Source organism: Gracilinanus agilis, chromosome 3 (genome assembly GCF_016433145.1).
Source record: "Gracilinanus agilis isolate LMUSP501 chromosome 3, AgileGrace, whole genome shotgun sequence".
NCBI classification, from domain to species: Eukaryota; Metazoa; Chordata; class Mammalia; order Didelphimorphia; family Didelphidae; genus Gracilinanus; species Gracilinanus agilis.
The window spans coordinates 168,148,834-168,170,044 of NC_058132.1; positions in this window are offsets into that span (position 1 = coordinate 168,148,834).

Genomic DNA, 21,211 nt, shown 5'->3' on the forward strand with positions numbered 1-21,211 from the left:
ATATATGTGTGTGTATATATATATATATATATGTAGATAGATCATAGCCACATTTATATACATATAAATGTGGCTATGAGCATCCAAAAACAGAGTTTCTAATTCCCTTCTTCCTCAGAACAAAACTGGACAGATTTTTTTACATCTGTGAGCCATCCAGTGGTTGGTCAGTTGCTAGATAAAGCAGACTTCTGGGGAGCAGTTTTATGTGGAACTTCTTTTCTGTGAGCCAGACAAAAGTGGAGGGATCCTGAAAGTGTCAACAAAGTTGAAGGACATATGTCTTTTCACACCCTTCTTTTATAAGTGATTATTTTCATTATGTATATTAAATGTATGTATATGTATATTAAACCCTTTTTCTACCCTCACCTCAGTGTGAGGCTTTGTCTCTGCTCCTTGAAAATTCAGATCTAATATTTTTGCCTTGACCAGCTTAGCCTTAGTGGAATTGGCTATATGCAGAATTAATAAGTAACATAAGCAGATCAATAAACGATTATCATTCTGCAAATAGGCCCCTAAATACACAAGAGAAACTAATTTAAAGAAACCCTGTGGCAAACTCTTCTGGTAAAGATCCCTATATAATAAACACAGTTGTCTTTTAAGACTTCTTTCTACTACCACCTAAATGTATCTACTTTGTATTCAGGATTTTCTTCTATTGAGTTTTCTTAAATTAAGAAGTTGTAAACTATCTGAATCATCTGTAGTCAATTGTGCTTTCACTATACTCTCCTTCATCCAGAAAAGAATCCAAATATTCTACAGATGCAGTTGTTTCCCCATTCCAATATTCTAACAAATGGTTCTCTGAAAAAGAGAATGAGAGAGACAGAGAAAACAAGCTTTTTCTATTCCTACACCTTCTCTTACACTACAAAATGCTCACCCACTCCTCCCTTCACTGTAGGAAGTTTTCATATCTATATGAGCTGTTCAGGAAAGATTAATAGAGGGGTTTGCCAAACCCTTTTCAGGCCTGCTTTCCTCCTTCAGTGTCCACCTGCCACCAAGCTCTCAAGAAGTTAAAGCATACACAAAAGTCACTCTGTGGTAAACCATCTCAGCATACAGGCTAAACCATGTTGAACAGGCCACACATAGTTGGTGAGTTGGGCAGGGGTTCCCCTGGGCATGTGAAGACCTCTCTGGCTTAGTGACCTCATTCCCCTTTTCTTTTTCATTGGTCCAAAGTCCCATAGGATGAAAAGGTGTGGATGGATTGGGGGCAGATTGCAGATGTCATTGTATATCTTTTCTCCTAAGCTCAACCCTCTTCCAAATTCCGTTTTTTTTTCCTTGTCAATCATTCCATCATTCTTCCAGTCACCTAAGTTCATAGCCTTAGTATCATCTTTAACTCTTCTCATTCTCACCCTACTTACCAAATTGGTTGATAAAACTTACTTTTCAACTTCAATATCTATCATCTCTGTTCCCTTCTCTTTACTCACACAGTCACCTCCCTAGTCTTAACATTATCTTAATTTTTTTTGCCTGATGACAGTTCCTCCCCTCTCTACTCCATCCTCTACATAGCTTTCATAAGATTTTCCTCAAATTCAGGTCTGACCACCCTATTCAACAAACTCCAAGGGCTTCAGATAGACTCCTTATTGATTAGAATAAAATACTATTTATCTCTATCTCTTTTTTTAATTTCTATTTTTGCTTTAAGTTTTATAACATTTATGATTGTTAATTTATTATAATTAATATACTTTATAAACAAGCAAATATACATACACTGTATGTGTGTTTTCAAAAAAGATTAATAGGGTCACATAATCAAAAAATCTTTGAGAGATCTCACCCAGAGGACTGTGCTTAGTTTTGGATACACATTTTAGTAAATATGTTGAAAAGTGCAGTATGACCAGAAGAGGGTGACAAGATATTGAGGGGATTCTCATACAAACTGCACGAGGATCAGTTGAAGGACATGGGGATGGTTAATTGCGGAAAAAGAAGCTTTAGTAAAGGGTGAAAGATGGGGTAGGCACAAAGGAAGGGATGATATCTGTCTTCCAGGATTTGAAGGGCTTCTCATTTGGAAAAGGGATTGTGTTTAGATTCTGCTTGGACCTAGAGGCAGAAAGCTGTAAAAGGTAAATATCTGCTCACCGTAACAAAAAAAAATGCCAACTTCCTAAAAATTTAAGTTACCCAAAAGTAGACTAGATCACCCTATGAACTAGCAATGAGATACCAATCAATGGAAGTATTGCAATAGGGACCAGATTACTGCTTGTCAGGAATATTATGGTGAGGATTCTTGTTTAGATAGGGGTTTTTCTAAGTATGTGTTTAAACTGAGGTATATGAATTGATTATAGATAGGTAATAGAGAGATATAGAGATAGGTAGATGGACAGACAGATAGATAGATGATAGATAACTGAATTTCAATATAATTCATTTCCTTTGTAATCTTCTGAATTTTATTTATTCATTTAAAAATGCTTTTCGAAGAAGGGGTCCTAAGCTTCACTACTTTGCCAGAGGAATCCATGGAACACACACAAAAAAGATTAAGAACCTTTGAACTCATAGAGTCATAGATTTAAAGCTAGAAAAGATCTTGGGGGTCATTAAGTCCAATTCCTTTGTTTTTACAGATGGAGTGAAGAAACTGAGGCACAGAGAGATTCTGACTTCCCAAGCATCACACAACCAGTGAGCATCTGTAACAGGACTGAACTCAGGTCTTTCTGACCAGGACTATACCCGTTATACCACCTAGATAACTTCAGAGTTCCCTTCCAACTCTGGAACGTCATAATTCTGGGATACTACTGCATGAGATACCAATTATGTAAGCATTGAAATAGTTCTACTTTGAAAGCTACCAGGTGTCTGCAGGCTTACAACATCCCAAAGGCTTTCGGAAACATCAGAACTATTTCTGTCACTCCCCTCAGCTTTCCTTAAATCTGAATAGTTTGGGATCATTGGGTTTCTGCTGTTTTATCCATCCATCAAAGACCTCTTGGGCTTTTTAGGAATAATTGTTTGAACAAATATTAGAAAACAAAGCCTCCCAGGTTCATTGGCTAATACCAAAACACTTACAAAATTAGCCCAAATCTAAGTGTACAAGCCAACTCCCACATAGCCAGCAGGAGACAGGAGCTAATGCAGAGCTCCAAAAGTACATCAGCTCCCCAGGGAGAGCATCCCACAGCCAGATACAGAAGTGCTTTCTTTTGACTCCAGAAACAGACTTGGCACAGAACTATGACCACACAAAGGGTTATTTTTTTCAGGCACAGTAGTAAGTCCTGACATTTCTAAAAAAAATCTTGTGAGATTGGCCCAAGAACTGTAACAGCATGAGGTCTTTGCTTTACTTTTGATCACAATATCTCCTATATGGTAAGAACCAGTTCTTTTATCTTTCAATCTAGCCATTTCCCTTAATGAGGAATGCACAGGACAAAGCTAAGCAGGCCCCTCACTGGTCAAGCTGTGCCCAGCTTCATAGATTTGACTGAGGGGACTGTGCCATCTTTTCATTTTTCATTATATTCCCTTTCTGTGTGCTGGTATTCCCTGTACCCCGGGCTCAGATACTTAGAGCTGAATACATCCAGCACCTCAAGGAATCACCTAGCTGCAGAAGACTGATCTTAGCTCATTTTTTTTTTCAGGTTGAAAGGTCAAAACCTGTGGTCAATGAAAAACATGGTCCACATTCACCTGGAAGGATTAAGGCTTTAAGTGAGGTTATGCCTTTTGTCGACTTGTAAAGCAAACCAAAGCAGGTGACACAGGACCAGTTTCAGCTTTCACTATTAAACATTTCATACAGCTGTGCAGAAGTTGAAAGAACAGATGTGCGTGCTCTCTCTCTCTCTCTGTCTCTTTCTCTCTGTCTCTCTCTTGCTTTCTCGCTTTCTTTCTCTCTTTTTCTTCCCTCTCTCTCTGTCTCTGTCTCTCTCTTGCTTTCTCTCTCTCTCTGTCTCTGTCTCTGTCTCTCTCTCTCTCTGTCTCTCTCTCTCTCTGTCTCTCTCTCTCTCTCTCTCTCTCTCTCTCTCTCTCTCTCTCTCTCTCTTCCCCCCCTCCATCCCTCCCTCTTTCATTTCCTAAAAATGGTTTCTAATTCCATTCCACATTATTTAGCAGTCAAGCCTAAACAGTGCTGAGGTCATGGAGGTAAGGAAAGAAGTCTTCAATGGAAGCCAAAAACAAAAACAAAACAAAATAAAATTAGACAGCAGAAACCTAAATGAGATCCTCTCAATTGCTTTCATATCTGCATTAGTGAATGACAGTATGGTTTTAAAATTTTCCTTGGGAAAGGTTCTTGCTCTTTGCAAGTGATTTCAAGTCCAATGAGAGACAGTTTCATAAATTTAAAAGTGGGAAATATCTATGATCCTTTCATTTTACAAATACAACTGAAGCCCTCCATGGCGAAGTAAATTACCAAAGGTCACAAGCTAGTAAGTGGAAGTCAGGATTTGAACTCGGGTTTTCTGACTTGTTACCAAACCCTTCTTGTGTCATGGATCTGTAAAAAGTTAACAGCAGGAATAGGAAGCAAGCAGACACTTCCTAAGTAAGAGTAAATGCAAGGACAGTAGTGGCAACAGCTGTAGGAACACAATTCATACCAAAGAGAGGAGGGTGAAGACACAGGATGTTCAAGTTTTAATTTCCCCAGTGTCTTCTACCCGGCAATTTATTTCTCAGCCTAAGGGAACGTTTGCTAAGCTGAGTCTGAAATCATGAGTGCCAAAATGGTGGTGGGAGCCTTGCCAGAAGTTTCTATTCAGTTTTGATGAGTATCCAGTGTTTTGCATCTTCCTTTTGGAAACCTGGCTGGTAGGCCTCTGGGCCCAACCCTCCTCAGGAGATTAACAGAACCATTTAGCTACAAATGCCCTCAGAAAGGAAAATAGGCATTGTAGAAGGAGCTTGCATTTTCTTTTTGTGGTTGTAGAAAATGTTTAATCTTCTGGTCGCCTTTCTTATGTAGGGTGGGGGGTACACATCTCTCTCCATACTTCCAAGGAGCAAATATCACATTATTTGGTGTGTTTTTAGCACTATTCTTATTGCTGGCAATCCAAAATATCTGTCTGTTCCCTGCATGTGAGGACACAATCCCAGTCTTAAAGATTGGAGGGAAAAAAAGAAAAGGTAACAATATATTATTACATGTTGACTATGGTTCTCTCCCCTCCGTCAACTCCCATATTTGTAACTAGAGCAGGATTTGCTCTGTATAGAAGATTAGAGATGGAGTATCCCTGCTGATAAAATTAAAACAATGCTGATTAGGCCTATGAGGTGGAGAAGGAGGGGAAAAAAGAGCAGGAGCTTAAAGGGAGAGACTTAGAAAGGAACTGAGGGAGTGAGGTTGCAATCTAACCCTTTTGGATATTATTTATTTCAAAGTACTCTGTGAGCGAGTCAGCAAAGGAATACTACACAGTAGTTAATTGATATTTTCTAGATCCCTTGGGTACCAAAACATTGAGGACCTTTATTCATCATTTTTATTGTGTTTTCTTTTATTATGTAACTATATTGATTTTTGGCTAATTACAACATGAAAAATTAAATAAAGATTAATTGCTCTATTATTTTATTTCTAGTTTCTTCTAAGCATTATAGTTTACATATGCAGATAAATAAAAATAGTTGTTCAGCTAACAAGGTTTTATAAAATTGCAAAAGGAAAACGAGGACTCAGGAAACAGAAAAATATGATGGCAATTGAATACAAATATAACAAATCAAAAGCTAAAGAAAGGGAATTTGAGGAAAAAATGAAAACCATTCAATTAAATTAAAGGTCATATAAAATAATGTGTTCTCATTCAAATAGCAAAAGCATTAGTTTCACATCTAACTGTTTTAACTTTGGCAATCTCAGTAGAAAAAAAGTATCTAGGTTTATTATAATGTGACTGTGATGAAAGGAGCTGCAGGAAAGATCTGGAAGCCTGGAAAAGTACTCTCTTCACTACTGCAACAGAGAACACGTTTAACAGTTTTTGGGGTTTTTTAAGTAAAAGGAAAGAATAAAGTCTGAAAATGAGCAAAGAACCAAAAAAAAAAACAAAACTCAAAAGAGAAAGATGTTTTGGTGAAAGGAAAGACCAACATACAAGCTCAAAAGAAGAAAACAAAATCAATGCTGTTGCATCCAAAGCCTCCAAGAAAAAGAGGAATTGCTCTCAAGCCCAAAAAGAATTAATAGAAGAGATCGAAAAATGTCTTAAAAATCAAATAAGCGGTAGAAGCAAAATTGAAGAAAGAAATGAGAATGACACAGGAAAATCATGTCAAAAGAGTCAATAGCTTAGAAAAGGACACACAAAAATACTGAACAAATTAACAACAACAACAACAGAATAGGCCAATGGGTAGAAGAGACAGAAAATCCGATGAAGAGAAGAATTTCTTAAAAATAAGAATTGGCCAAATGGAAAAATATTTGCAAAAAATTCACTGATGAGAACACTTTATAGGCACAATTGGCCATAAGGAAAAAGAGGTAGAAAAAGCTCACTCATGTAATTCATGTCTTAAAAATTAGAACTGGGCAAATGGAAGCTAATGACTCCATGAGACATCAAGAAATAATAAAAGTCAAAAGAAGAAAAAAATAGAAAAACATGTAAAATATCTCATTGAAAAAAAAAACTGACATGGAGAAAAAATCCAAAAGAGAAAGAAGTTGGGCATCATCTTTGAAGAAATTATGAAGGAAAACTACCCTAATATTTTAGAACAAGGGAGTAAAAAAGAAATGGAACGAATCCACCAATCACCTCCTGAAGGAGATCCAGAAAGGATAAGTCCCAGGAATATTATTGTCAAATTCCAGAACTCTCAGTTCAAGGAAAGAATATTACAAGCAGCCAAAAAGAAACAATTCAAATATCAAGGAGCCACTTTTAGGATAACAGAAGATGCAGCAGTTTATACATGAAAGAATCAGAGGGCATGAAATATGATATTCCAAAGGACAAAGGAGCTAAGATTTATCTTTTTCCAGGAAATGAACTGATAGAATCTGAATCTAAACCAAAGTAAACATTTTTTACTTTCTTTCTTAATATTTTTTGTGTGAATTTCCTTCCACAAAAGGATTAATATGGGGAAATGTTTTACATGATTTCACCTGTAAAATAGAAATCAGATTGCTTACCATATCTTTCTTCTATCCTTATCTAGATTATCCTATCCAACAAGCCTAATGCCTAGTCCAATTATCATACAAAAATAACTCATATAATTCCTAGAGCATTTGTTTTGCAAAGTGTTTTCAAAGGACAAGTGAATAGGAATGAATGGCAAACAAAGAAAGCTAATGTAGGGAATTAATGACAAATTGTTATGGACATTTTCTGTGTTAAAATTCATTTACCCAAAGGTAAATAGTTGTGAGCTTAATTGGCTTTATTGATGCTTAATAGGAAGTATAAAATAAATCATGAATGGTTTTTAAAGTTTTTTTAGACAGCACAGTGGCAGTTCAAGCTTGCTTCCTGATCTCATTAACTTCACTATATTTTCTGCCAGCAAGTTCAAGTCTCAACTCAATAGTGTTTCCCTTACTACAGGAATATCAGTCTTGTTGCTTCAAATTTTTAAACCCTATACCATGTCCCTCCTCCAACACAAACATATCTGGGAACTTATAAAGACTGGGCACATTTTTTTGCCTTATTTTAAGATTACATCAATTCTCCACCTTGATAGGATTAGCCATCACTCCTACTTGAGCCATTTGGTTAATGAAGTGGATCCCAATGACTAGGTTTTTTCATAATTACAAACAAAATTGCCTAAGCACAACACAATAACAATATACTCTTCCATGCCTTTACCTGATAATGATTAAGCATTCTTTTATTATGCATACATTATCTCTTTTTCTCCACTCATCAATCAAGGTTAAAATGCCTATTGGATACAGCACTGTTTTTATCCCATCGAAGAGAAAGAATATGATATCATAGAGGACTCAGCATAACATATAAAATAAGATGAAACAATGCTCCTCCTTTTTTCTAATGAGTCATATTAATAATATATGACACCCCAGAATAAAGACAAGCCTTTGGCCTTATATTACTTCTCTACAGTATTAGACTTCTCCAGCTATAAAATTAATTTGGAGTTACAACAGAAATAACCAACTCTCTTTCCCATAGGACTTGTACCATCCAAATAATTAATATAGCTATGAAAAACCAAGTCCAAGCATTTGATCTTCTATAGTATTCCACACAATCTCTTGCTTTTTCTTCAGTTCTAGAATCACTACCCTTACACTCTTAAAATTTTTTTTAATTTTATTTAATTGATTAATTAAGAGAATTTTTCCATGGTTACATGATTCATGTTGTTTCCTTCCCCTCCTCCCACCGCTCCTCCCTTAGCCAATGTACAATTCCACTGGGTTTTACATGTGTCATTGCTTATCCTTTTTTTTTTTATACCACGCCAGTGCTTTCCAGGCACTTCCCCTTTCTCTCTAAAAGGTACTTTACTTCTCCAGGAAGCCTTGTCCAGGAGATACCCACTCATCCATCCTCTATCGAGGAGTCTAAGCTATGTAACTAAATCCTCTCCTGCAGCCCTGAGAGATAGCCAAGAAGTCATGGCAGAGCTTCCTTTCAAGATAAGAAAATGTGATACTGCAAAGAGCTTATGCTGTTGGCCTTTTCATAATTGCCATTAGTAGCTCCCAGAGAGGATTCCTGTGCCCTCAGCTTCAGCTTTTCATTTCTAGAACCTAGATCAGCTTGTAGTTCTCCTATTGTTTTTTTCTCATATATTGCCCAACTCTGTGACCAACAGTACATTTTTATACATTCAATACAAAGGGATAGCCCTTAAATGAAGTTGTTCAAGCCAGTCAAATTATCTCTAGCCACTGCTATACCGTGACCAAAACAGTCATTTTTAATGAAACTAGCTAGTATACAAGTACAATAGATAGCCTCAGTCTGATAAGCCTAAATAACTGCCTCTTCCTTTTAACCTTACTAACTTGATGAAGTTCTTCTGGAAAACCTTTTATAGCCATTCTTTTAATCAGCGTTCATGAGTCTATGAACGGAAATAAACCCATTAAAGAACAAACTCAGCACCTGACTATGTTCTAAAGAGGAAGCTGACTCTCACTGTATCTTATACCATTCCATATAAATCTAGAGAAGTGAATGAAAGAGTTGGAAGAAAAATAAAGGCATACTTTCTTATTAGAACTCATTCTGCTTTGATATATTCCAGTCTATTTCAAAGGGAAATACAAAATCTGCCTCAAAACATGAATACGATTTAATTTCCAAAAGTTTTTGGAGACATATCAAAACATACTGTTATAAGTGAAAGTTTATTGTAATCTTTCCCTCATTTTCTGTAACATATTAGTGTCTTTCATTTCTAATTTGAAGATCATCAAGAATTTCATAACTTAAGGTAATAATGTTCAAATTATGGGATTAATTGAGAGAGTAAAGAGGGGTAAGGCATGGAGGATCAAGGAATTTTCATGAGTCTTTAAAAGTAAGTAACAGTAAGTGGTTCATATAGTCACCTTTCTGCTAGGTTTTGTGAGCATGTTATCATCTAAAATTTTTGTCTTCAAAGTATTTGATGGGTTACCTTGTGGAGAGAAGGATTAAAGTTGTTCTGTTTGACCCCAGAGGGCAGAACTAGGAGCAGTGGGAGGAAGATTTAGAACAGCTGCAAATAAAGAAAATCAGTCTAACAATTCGAGCTGTCTATAAGTAGAAGGACTTGGCTCAGAAGACTATGTCTATAAGTAAAGGCTAGAAACCCATTTCTTAGGAAATTTTATAGGGGGATTCTGAACAGATTTGAATTTGACAAGCCTAAGATTCTATGATTCTATGGATTTTTGTCTGTATGATAAGATTTCTATTTCTTCTCTACTTTCTGATTCCATCACTGCCTGCTCAGTCAGGGGCTGTAGTCCCCTCGTCTCTTTTTTTTATGGCCCCTGCCTGGGGCCAGAACCATTTGAACCTGTCCTTCATTTCCCTATGGGATATGGCAGGTCTTGCTGAGTCTGCCAATCGTATGCCATGTAGAACTTATAATTTTCATTTTCTTGGAGTATTAGTGACTCTGAAGTAATTAAATTCACTGTGGCTCATTAACAAATGCATTTTTTGAAAACACAAGTCTCATGTATAGATCAATGTAAAGCCACCCGGGGAATTCCATCCAAACGGCCTCCATCCCAATGCCTGTCACAAATGCCCGAAGATGAAGTGTTTCTTGAGAATATTTGAGTAAGCTGTAAGATGAAAGAAAACTCAAGTGGTTGGACAGTTCCCTATTTATTGTATGTTTGAGGCGTCTTGAAGACATATGTTATCCCTTTCAAAGTTGGTTGTAAATCATACTCACTAAATTGCTTCCAGATATGTCTTTTTAGGCCAAGAATTAAAATGACAGTTCTATCAGTCCAACTGCTAATTTTTGCCCAGATCACACACCCTTTTATAAACTCTCTTTGCCCAATATAGAAGAAGGAGATGCCAATCCAACAAGTCATCCTCTCTGTAGGCCAACAGATGTGCTGTCTGGATTGGAAACTGCTGTCAGCAATTCAGTTGCATGATTTAACTCGGACTCTTAGAGCTCAATTGTATGCCTCTGGGAAGGATTTTTGGAATAACTGATCTCTAGACCCCAACCCCCCCAAAAAAACCCTGCCCTGATCTCTGAAAATTAAAAAATGAGTGAAACTAGAGTGTAGTCCATTCAACATAAAGACTTCTCTAAAAAGAGTAGTTTCCAATGTTTTTGGTCAAGTGGTATCTGAAGTTCTTAATTCACTTTTATCTCAGAAGATTAAATTAATTTTAAGTAGATGTTATACCTTTTGCTTTAGGATCTGAATGGACCAGTAGTTTTAAAGGGACTAGGTAAAATGGTTTGTTTTTTGGAAGCAAAATTGAATACAAGCTTATATGAGAATGTCCAATAATTCCTTCAGAATAAATAATTTGTGGTGTTCTGAAAGTCTTATTATAGTTTTAAGCTATAAATAAAATTATACCTAGACTTTTTAGAACAATTTGTATTACTCAAATCATCTAATGGATCAGTGATCTCATCAAGTGATATTCTCTTAAATAATGCATATAACAACCCATATATGCTTACCCCTCTTGTCCATTTCCTCCCATAAGTTCACTATAGGGACTCAATCAAAAAAGGGGTGAATGACTTCCTTGTTTTGTTTTTTAAACATCAGAAGCACAACAAAAGACCATGTACGCTACCATTGGTTTCTATTTCTTCTTACTATGTGACTAGGTTGTTTTTATATATTTGTTTAATGACAATACGACCCTGTTCCTATGTAATTCCTTGTTTAAAACCCTCAGAAAGGGCCTAGTCCTCAGAAACGTTGTATAGTCAAACTCAGATAGAAGCAGATCCCAGCAGGTCACGTGTCGATTTAGGAACCACAAATTAACAGCATCTATGTTATATTTTCTTATTTGCTTTTTATATATTATTTGCTTTTTTTAAAATCTAGTTGAACCTTACTCAGGAAGTTCTGTGAGAGATTTTTTTTCCTTTTTTATTTTCTGGGAACTGGTAAGAGTTTGGCATCTTGGAATAAATAATTAGTCTTGGAGTCTGGAAGATTTAAAACCAAATCCTGCCTCTGATAGGTACTAGCTATATGATCATGGATATTAATTATCTTAGTCCTCTAGACTCTAGAATAAATTTTGGAGAAGTTTTTGACTTGCATTGGTGCAGGAAATGTCCACAACAGGATTTATTTGCACTGATAAAGCCATGAGATTCTCCTCCCCATCTCACCCTCAAAACAACTTTGGTATTCCTTTGGATTTCATTGATCCTGAACTACATTGATATGAGTCAGGTTAAAATGCATCTCACCTCAATATATTTCCTGTGGCCAATGACTGCTTTTCTTTTGGTCTGTGTGTTCCCAAGGCCTACTATAGACCCTTGCAATAGCATAAGTTCTAAACAAGGGTTTATTTAATCTGATTATTAAAGTCAGGAGAAAGATGCAAGATCAAAAGATGAGACTAAAAGATAGAAACGTCCTTCTAAAATAGGATTCATAGAGACATAATGTGGCTATGTATATGTCACATATACATATACACACTATTTATATATATATATGCATGTGTGTGAGTACAGATACATATGTGCATATTGTAAGCTTAAAATTAGTATACAATATCTCCAAGTGTTATATTTTATACCATTTATTAATAATAACTTGAAGTGAAAGAAAATAAAAAGCTAGAGTAAAGAGAGAGCTAACCCAGCCATAGTCATGAGAGAAGAGAGCAAGAGGGCGAGGTTATTTACAATACCTAAGGATGCTATGTGGACAAAGGGAAAAGGATTCTGGGAGATGAAGTCCAAAGGTTCAAGATTTCTAATTACACAATACATAATATACTCTCTGCATGTCTATACCTCTGAGAGACAGGATGGAGTGGGGACAAAAACACGCCTAAGTGTTAGGAAGGCCTCTGTTCCTGTACTGCCTCTGGTACTTACTGTCTGTACCAGGAAACTTTCTAAGAATATATGAGACAGAAAAGTTGTGGATCAGCCTTAGTAGAAGGAATCCCCTAATTTGGATTTTCCTATAGCAGTTAACCCATACATGCATACCTATATACACACACACATACATATTCATACATAGTACAATGCATGTACAAGTGTATATCCATATGCATATATGTGTACCTTCATATGGATGTGCAGAGGATCATGTATAGGAATGAATATTTTGTATTTATGCTATCAGTATGATTCTATTTGTTTATGTTTCTTTTAATTTGTTCAGTTGTTTTGAGTCATGTCTGACTCTCTCTGACCCCATTTGGGTTTTTCTTGGCAAAGAAATTAGATTAAATTTGCCATTTCTTTCTCCAGCTTGTTTTTTTGTTTTTACAAATAAGGAACTGGGACAAACAGGATTAAGTGACTTGCCCAAGGTCACACAGTAAGAGTCTGAAGCTAAATTTGAACTCATGAAGTTGAATCTTCCTAATTCTAAGATTAGTGCTCCATCTACTCTGCCATCTAACTGCCTTAAATTTGTGTAAAAATGTGTGTGTATATACATACATACATACAGGTATACTACAAAGAAAAATTCACTTTTTGTACCTATATCTGAATATCATTTGCTTTAAGTTTTCAATGAATTAATCATATAATGTACAAGAAAAAAATAAGAATCCCATTTTGGCGATATATTAATTTTCAGGTTCTAAGAAATTTCTTCTTCCAGAGAACTCGGTGGTCATTTTGTAGGCTTTAAAATATTAACTGCTTACTTTCACTTTTTCAGTAAGATCAGATTCATTATCTGTTGACAAAGGAGATTGTTGACAGAGCACAACATTTGCTCTCCATCCCCATTATCAGAGGAGTTGGAATGGTCTCCACATGGCTCTCAAAGAGTCTGAGTGATTTGGTAGGTGATTAACAAACATACACCAAGACCACATAACATCTGTAAAAGGAAGCATAGAATAAGCCATAGCATCTCTTTGAAATGCTTGTATAAATATATGTTCAAAAGTCCAATTTTCCCAGGGCATGAAGTTCATTTTACATGACACTGATAAACCATATAAAGTGTTGAATACTTAAAGATAACTTCATTTTGCTTTAGCTTTAGATACCCTATCAAAAAATTGTTAATTTTTGAATCATCAAAATATTTTGTTGTCCTTTCTATTGTAAAGAAGAACTGCAGTCCCTATTCATATCCTATAGTCGTATCTTTGCATTTCCTTTTTATCTTCAGGTGAAAATAGACTAAATCAGATTGAATGTCAAATCATCTATCTTTACTTATTACCTATTAATGTAAATCTGGATCTATCTATCTATACTTTTTTTTATCCATATGTGAAATCCATTAGGGCAGCATCAAGAAACTGACATTGTACGGTGACTGACCTTGCAGAATATAATTTAAGGCAAATGCCCTGAATTGCTATGGTGGTGATCATAGATTATGGATTTGTAACTTGAAAGGACATTTAAAGTCATTTATTTCAACACTCTCCTTCTGCATAAAAGAAACAGAGGCCAAAATATTTTCCCAAGGCAATGTAGCTATTAAGTAACTGAGGTGGGATTTGAACTCAGATCCTCTGTCTTTCCAATCTACCACAGTGCAGGCTAATAAGTATTAGCCTAAAATTTTGATGTCTTGTTGTTTGAATGGTAGGAAATGGAAATAGACACTTTGTAAGTTTTTAGGAAGTTTTTGTTTAGATCCATTGTGATAGTATCAATTCATATCTGGGACATGAAATAATTATTCATTATCTGATACCAGAGAGAAAAGGGTGTCTTCTATGGTAAAAGGGTTTCCTTAAAGACAATCAGACACCTCCATAAATACAATCTCAAAGAGATATTATGTTATTGTCAGTATCCCTCTTCCCTTCCTACAGTAATAGAATAGGACTGCGAATGTAAATGGCATTAAATGTGAGAATCAACAACCAGTGATTTAATAATAGAAGTTAATTATTATGGTGCCACAAGAGCTAGTCAGCCACACAAAGGAAGCCATAAGCTCTCTGTGAGTGTTTGTGAATATATGTCTGTTTATGCCTTAGAAAACATTTTGAATATGGTACTTTTATTCACTTTGAAAAAGTGACAGCCTTTGAAGTTAGAATGAATGTTTCTAGTCCGTAAACCAAGGACTTGTTGGGACCAGTATCTGGCAAGAGGATGCTGAGGAGACTCACGTGTTTTTGCAAACTGGAGAAGACAACAGTTCTTTTCTGTAAATAGTGAAATTATGATGGATGAGAAAAAGAAGAAAAGAGCAATTCTAAAAATGTGCTCTGGGCAAAATATAAAGCAAAGGTTTTAGGAGAATTTCCAGAAGACCATATTTAAAGACGTCTCTGGAGAAGCAGAAATTAGCAAGTGATTCAACCACAGGAGATATAAAATGGCATTTTCAAATATCAGCCTTCTCTCAGCCTGTCTCTCTCATTAGTGAGCTCGAATAACTAGGGTGAGGTGATGCAAGAGAACAGGATTCATTCTCTCCCTCTGCAGACTGGAGAACTAAGCTTGGCAAAGTAATTGTTTAGAGCCAAGAACTCTAACTCTGGAGTCAGAGAACTCCGGGACAAATCCCAGTTCTATCACTTATTACCAACTTGGCCTTGGGCAAATTTCTGGGCTTCTGTTTTCTTATCTATAATATGAGTCTTAGAACAGATGACTCACAGGGTGAGAGTTACTTCAAACTCAAATCTATAATGCTCCGATAATTTCTCTGACAGTAAAATGAAAGGGCTGAAGCAGAAACCTCTATGACTCCCCAGGCTCTAAATCAATGATCTTATTCTAGTCTATGCCCTGAAAAAAAGTGGGAGTCTGGTTTAAATAACCTCCACAAAATAGGAAATAGTCATTCCAATAATGGCACCAGGCACATATTCCAGGGACCATGAAGCCGTTTATAGAAGTGCAAAATGGGCAGGGTGTCTTATCAGGTATTGCTTCCATGAGTTTTCTGAAGTGACTTCACAGCCTCAGAAAGGGATGGAAAACTAGTGAGAGAAAACACCCCTGTGGGATTGTCTTAGGGTTATTCCACAAATTCCTTCATGTAAAAAGGTCCTAATTACAGAATATGCTCATAGAAAGCTGGTTATCCCCAGGCTACTAATGAGAATGTTTGCCAATAGACAACAAGATCAATGATGTTATCACTTGTCTCATTAGGAAGAAGCTCTTTGGACTACAAACCTGTAGGAAGATATAAGAGAAGAGAAACATACTAGAGCTCAAACTACTCTAAAGTCTTTCCATCTATAGTAGCAGCTGGGAACATTAGAAACATGCCACACAGAGGTCTTTTAGGGAAGCTAGGGAGTATAAGAAGTAGAAGCAAAGATGGAATTCATCTCAAGTATGGAAAACAGTCTGTACCAGGTCAGGAAAATGAAAGATGAGAATATTTGCTGTGAGGAATAGAAAGAAAACCAGTTTGGTTGGACCGTGGTGTGGGAGCGGGTATCATAAACCTGAGAAGGGATATTAAGCCAGGTAGTAAAGGCCTTTATTTTTGGAAATTTTTATTTAATTAATTAATTTAGAATATTTTTCCATGGTTAGAAGATTCATATTCTTTCCCTCCCCTCCCCCAACTCCCTCCTGTAGCCAACTCACAATTCCACTGGGTCAGTAAAGGCCTTTAAAAGCCAAAAAAAAAAAAAAAAAAAAAAAAAAAGAACTGGTAATGGATAGAATCAAAAGGGAGTACTAGAATCTACTGAGTAAGAAAGTGACATGATCAGGTATGTGCTTTAGGAATATTATTTTGGCATCTCTGTAAAGGATGGTTTAGAGGGAGGCAAGACTTGGGTGTCTCAGGCCTGAACTAGGGTGGTGGTCATGTCACTAGAAAGAAGGAACATAGATATGTGAAACGATGAGAAGGTAAAATTGACAAGATCTGACAAATAATTAGATATGAATGATTGGAGATGATTCTCAGATTATGAATCTTCTTTTGTGTAATGGTCCTAAAAATAAATATAGCCACTTTTCTTGCTCTGTGAGGGTTTAAAATGTCATGCCATGGGGAACTGCATCCCCCACCAAGCTCCAGATCTTCCTCCTTCCTACTTCCTAGTGTGAAATTGGTCTTGAATGGACCAATCCTGTGCTTTGGGACAGGCCACACTCCCTGCTTCTTGGCATGGGATTGGTCTTGAATTGGGCCAATCCTGTGCTAGTGTGGCCACGTCCCCTACATCTGGCCCTGGGATTGGTCTATATAAGAAACAATCCTGCACCTAGGAGGGAACAAGATTCAAAGTCTGAAACAGGTAGTCAGTTTCAGGCTACTGGACCTCAGATTTTCTTTCAATTAAAGTTTGCAGTTTAAAAAAGGAAGAGCTTTTTATTTCTATCATTTCATTTGGCATAAATATTCTCTTCTCCAAGTAAATTTCCTTAATACCTACAAATAATCTTTGTATGGCATTACTGAGGCCTTCACCATGTTGTTTCTTTACTCTGGTTGTTCTAAAGATTCTAAATATTATTCCTAAAATATGGCTTCCAGAATAAAACACAATTTTCAAGATATGGTCTGAATAAGACAAAACACAACACAACTACCATCTTCTTCATTTTAGCTAGTAAGCCTCTCTCACTAAAGCCTAAGATTATATTGGGGGAGGGAGGGTCAAACCTGATTGAGGTACATTATTCATTAAAAATTCTCAGGGCTCATGTTAGTTATAAATGATTGTAAGATCTCTAGATAACAGTGTAGCATCATAGAAAGATCACTGTATCTGGAAAGATGGATTCTAGTTCCAGATTTGCTTATTTGACTTTGGGTACATAATTGGGCTCCGTGTCAGTTTTATAGCCTGCTAAATAAAAAATAATGGACTAGGTTGGACTCTAACATTCCAAGATTCTGGGTAAATGACAGTGTCCTCATTTTTCAGACAGGGAAACTAGGCCAAGCAATGGTTTATAACTTGGCTGCGGTCATATCACAAGTCAACAGTCCAACAAGGAATGTAACCCTTTACTGGTGACCCTCTGTCTGGTGCCCTAAATACTTGATTGCGTGCTGAGAGAACACATCAGAGAAATGACAAGCAAGTGCTGAAAGGCAGTTTTCAATTTGAAAGGTACATGGCTCATGACCACATCTGATGAGGCAGATGCAATGGAGTCTAGAGTAAGGGAGGGAATGTGATGCATTTGAATGGAATGACAATTCTGTACCTAGGAAGAAATGAATTTAAAGAAGGGGAAAAAACAGAACATAAATAAACAAATAAAATTTCCTGTCGTTGAAACAAGATGACAGCACTGATTTAGAGGGATTATTCCATTTCCCTAGAGAAACTCTACTGAATATAGGTTTGGATATAGGCCAGAATGAGCAAAGAGTACATTATAGTACACAGCCCAGGTGTAGCTTCACCCTACAGTTTAACTGAAAAAGCTCAAATGGCTCACCAATTTTGGAAAGAATTCCTATGAATAGATATATCTATGCCTAATAAACAATATATGTTGAAAAAAGTAGACTTTGAATGTGACATTTTGGAAAATGGTATAATAGGGGCAGGTAGGTATGACTCAATGAATAGAGAGCCAGGTCTAAAGATAGCAGGTCTTGGGTTCAAATCTGACCTTAAATACTTCTTAGCTATTGTAAGTATGGGATTTGTGCAAGGGGGAATGGAACCAAAGGAGCCAGAGAAGGCAGTTACTGACAGTTGCTGACAGTTGAGAACAGAGAGGATTCTGGGAATTTTTCTGAGGAAGGAGAAGAAGCTCTTCAGGCAGAGGACTGGAAAGAGGGAGGAGGAGGATAACTCAGCTCAGATCCAGTCCTGAGGGCTTCCTGAGAATCTTTCTTTTGGAAATTGAAACCCTGATTCCCTGAGAAAAGGCATTCCATCACATCTCACCCATCAAGACTTCAGACATCAAGTCAGCTAAGTTTTTGGACTCCATTTTGGGAGCAATCTTTTAGTCTCCTTCACCCATTACCCAATCTTTCTGAGAGAACCCTTTTGGTATAAACTTATGATTATAGAAAAGGATAGAAACAGAGAAATAGAAATAGAAGGAGTAGAGGTGAGGGGAGAAGCTTAGGAGTGGGAACCAGTAGTGTTCCCACCTAAGTGATGGACCCCATAGGAATAGTGAAAAGGGAACCCCCAAATCCCTCTGCCTTTCACCTCTTTCCTCAATCCCTAATTTGCGAATAATAAAAAGCCATTCAACAGTCAGACAGCATTCCAGTGTGCCTGAGAGACAACAAGGGAGAGGGGAAACCACAGTTTGGTCTGGCTTCCTCCATCTTGAAGCCAGACCACCCACTATGAATATAACTGACTTGGGGGAGGTTTGTGTGAACCCTTTCCTTACTCAGGATCAGATTGGGGTACCACATACCTCCTCTTATAGGGAAGCCTTGCCCCTGGCTCCTGTGGAGTAGCAGGACTATCCAGGTCACCCAGTTTTGGGGTGACACCCCCTTGAAGTCTCCCAGTGTATATTAGGCCCTGGGGAGTGCTGGAAGAGAGACTCACCACATAGACTTTCCCTATGTCCCTTCTATCAAATGTTGGTGCCTGGTCTTTTTATTTTTACAGTTTTGGCAGAGTCAGCTTAGATAAAATAACTAAATAATTCCAGGGGAAAAAAAAATCTCTGTTTGAACCAGACAGCAGCCATTTTTCTCCTTTCTACAGCATAGCAAAGGGGACAAAGTTAGACAAGCAAAGAAATTTTAAGGGCACAATACCATAGAAATTTTACATTCAAACTGGTACAATGGATGTATCAATGGGAAAAACAACTTTTACCATGATGGGAATCCTTACATTACTATACAACTTTTGGACTATGATTTATAATTTGTGGATGGTAGTGATCCCAGGTTATATAATGGGAATCATAGACATATATGATTCCTGCCAATGGTTGAAGCTTGAAATAGGTCCAGTCTTTGCTTTCATACCAACCACAATTGCAGTAATCATATGATTCCTCCACTTCTTTTGGTCCTTAAAGAATTTAGTATACAAATTGCTAAGATACAAGGATGATAGCACTGTATTGATAATAACAGTAAGAAAGGAAATAACAAAATTACTTGAAGAGAATGTTCAGTTGAAAGGGGGGAAAAGGATCACAGCAGGGAACAAAATAGAAATAGCAATACAAATAGCTGAGGCACTTACAAAAACAAAGAAATAGAGGAAGAGGCAACAGCATGAGGAGTACCAATATTACCAATTACTGACCACATGATTTTGCAGCCAAATTCTGGTGTCCTTCATATAAAAAGATATAAGCCATTCACTGTTGCAGATCTCAACACCCTAAAAAAATGAATGCCTGCCTTTTTTAATCCCTTCAAAGCCGTAAAAGAATTTAAGAAAGCACTAAGACGTTTTGATCCCCCATTTTCAGACATTGAAATTCTTCTTTCTGAATTATTTACACTAGCAGAGAAAGCACAATTTACCAGGGGAGAGGTGGAAGAGAGACTCACCACATAGACTTTCTCTATCTCCCTTCTAGCAAACATTGGTGACTGGCCTTTTTATTGTTAAACTATGTGACTGTGGGCAAGTCACTCAATCCCAATTCCCTAGCCTTTACCACTCTTCTGCCTTGGAAATAATACTTAGTATCAATTCTAAGATAAAAAATAAAGGTTTTAATGAAAAGAAAAGAAAAAATTATAGAATAGAAGATTTATAGTTGGAAAGAATCTTAGAGATAATCCATTCCAATCTCCTCTTTCTAAAGATGAATATCTGGAGCCTAGAGTGGTTAGGTAATTTGTCCAAGGCCACATGAGTAGCAAACATTCAAACTAAGATCATGTGATTCCAAATTTAGCACTATTTGTTTTGTATAAATCCTCAAGGGTCATAATATCCAAGTTCTCCCATTATTTGTTATTAATACTAACTAGATCATAGAATTGTGAATCTATAGCTAAAAGGGACCTCAGAGAGCATCTGGTCTATGACTGCTGCCTCCTTCCCCCAGCTTGTTTTTTTAGATATGAAAGCTAAGGCTAAGAAATGACTCATCCAGGGTTACACATATAGAAAACATTAGAGGTGTGATTAGAACCTAGATGCTCTGTCTCAAAAGCCTATACTTTTTCTCTACCACATTACCTCTGTATTATTATTTATGCAAAGACCTTTATATATACTTAAAATGATTATTTCTTTAAGAAGGCAAATAGGTCTCACTAAATGTGTTTACTCTAAAAATATGACTCAAAGATATAAATCTGTCTTTCTATCTCTTGACAGACAGATTATGTCTAAAGGTGAAGAATGAAAAATATTTTTCAGATTGTTTTATAGTTTTATATTACTATTCTTATTTTCCATAAGGGAGTATAATAATAGTGGGGCAGAGAAAAATTTTGATTAGAATATGAATAAGAAATTTAAAAAGGGAACAATAGAATAGGAAGATCAGAACAAAACAAACAAACAGAATACCTAAAACAGCTGTAATATAGTCACAGTTTCATACACAATCTTTTTTCTGTTCCTTGTTTTATAGAAATACTCACTTTTTTATATTTCTCAGAATAGTTAACTAGAAAAAATATTCACAAAAAAGACCA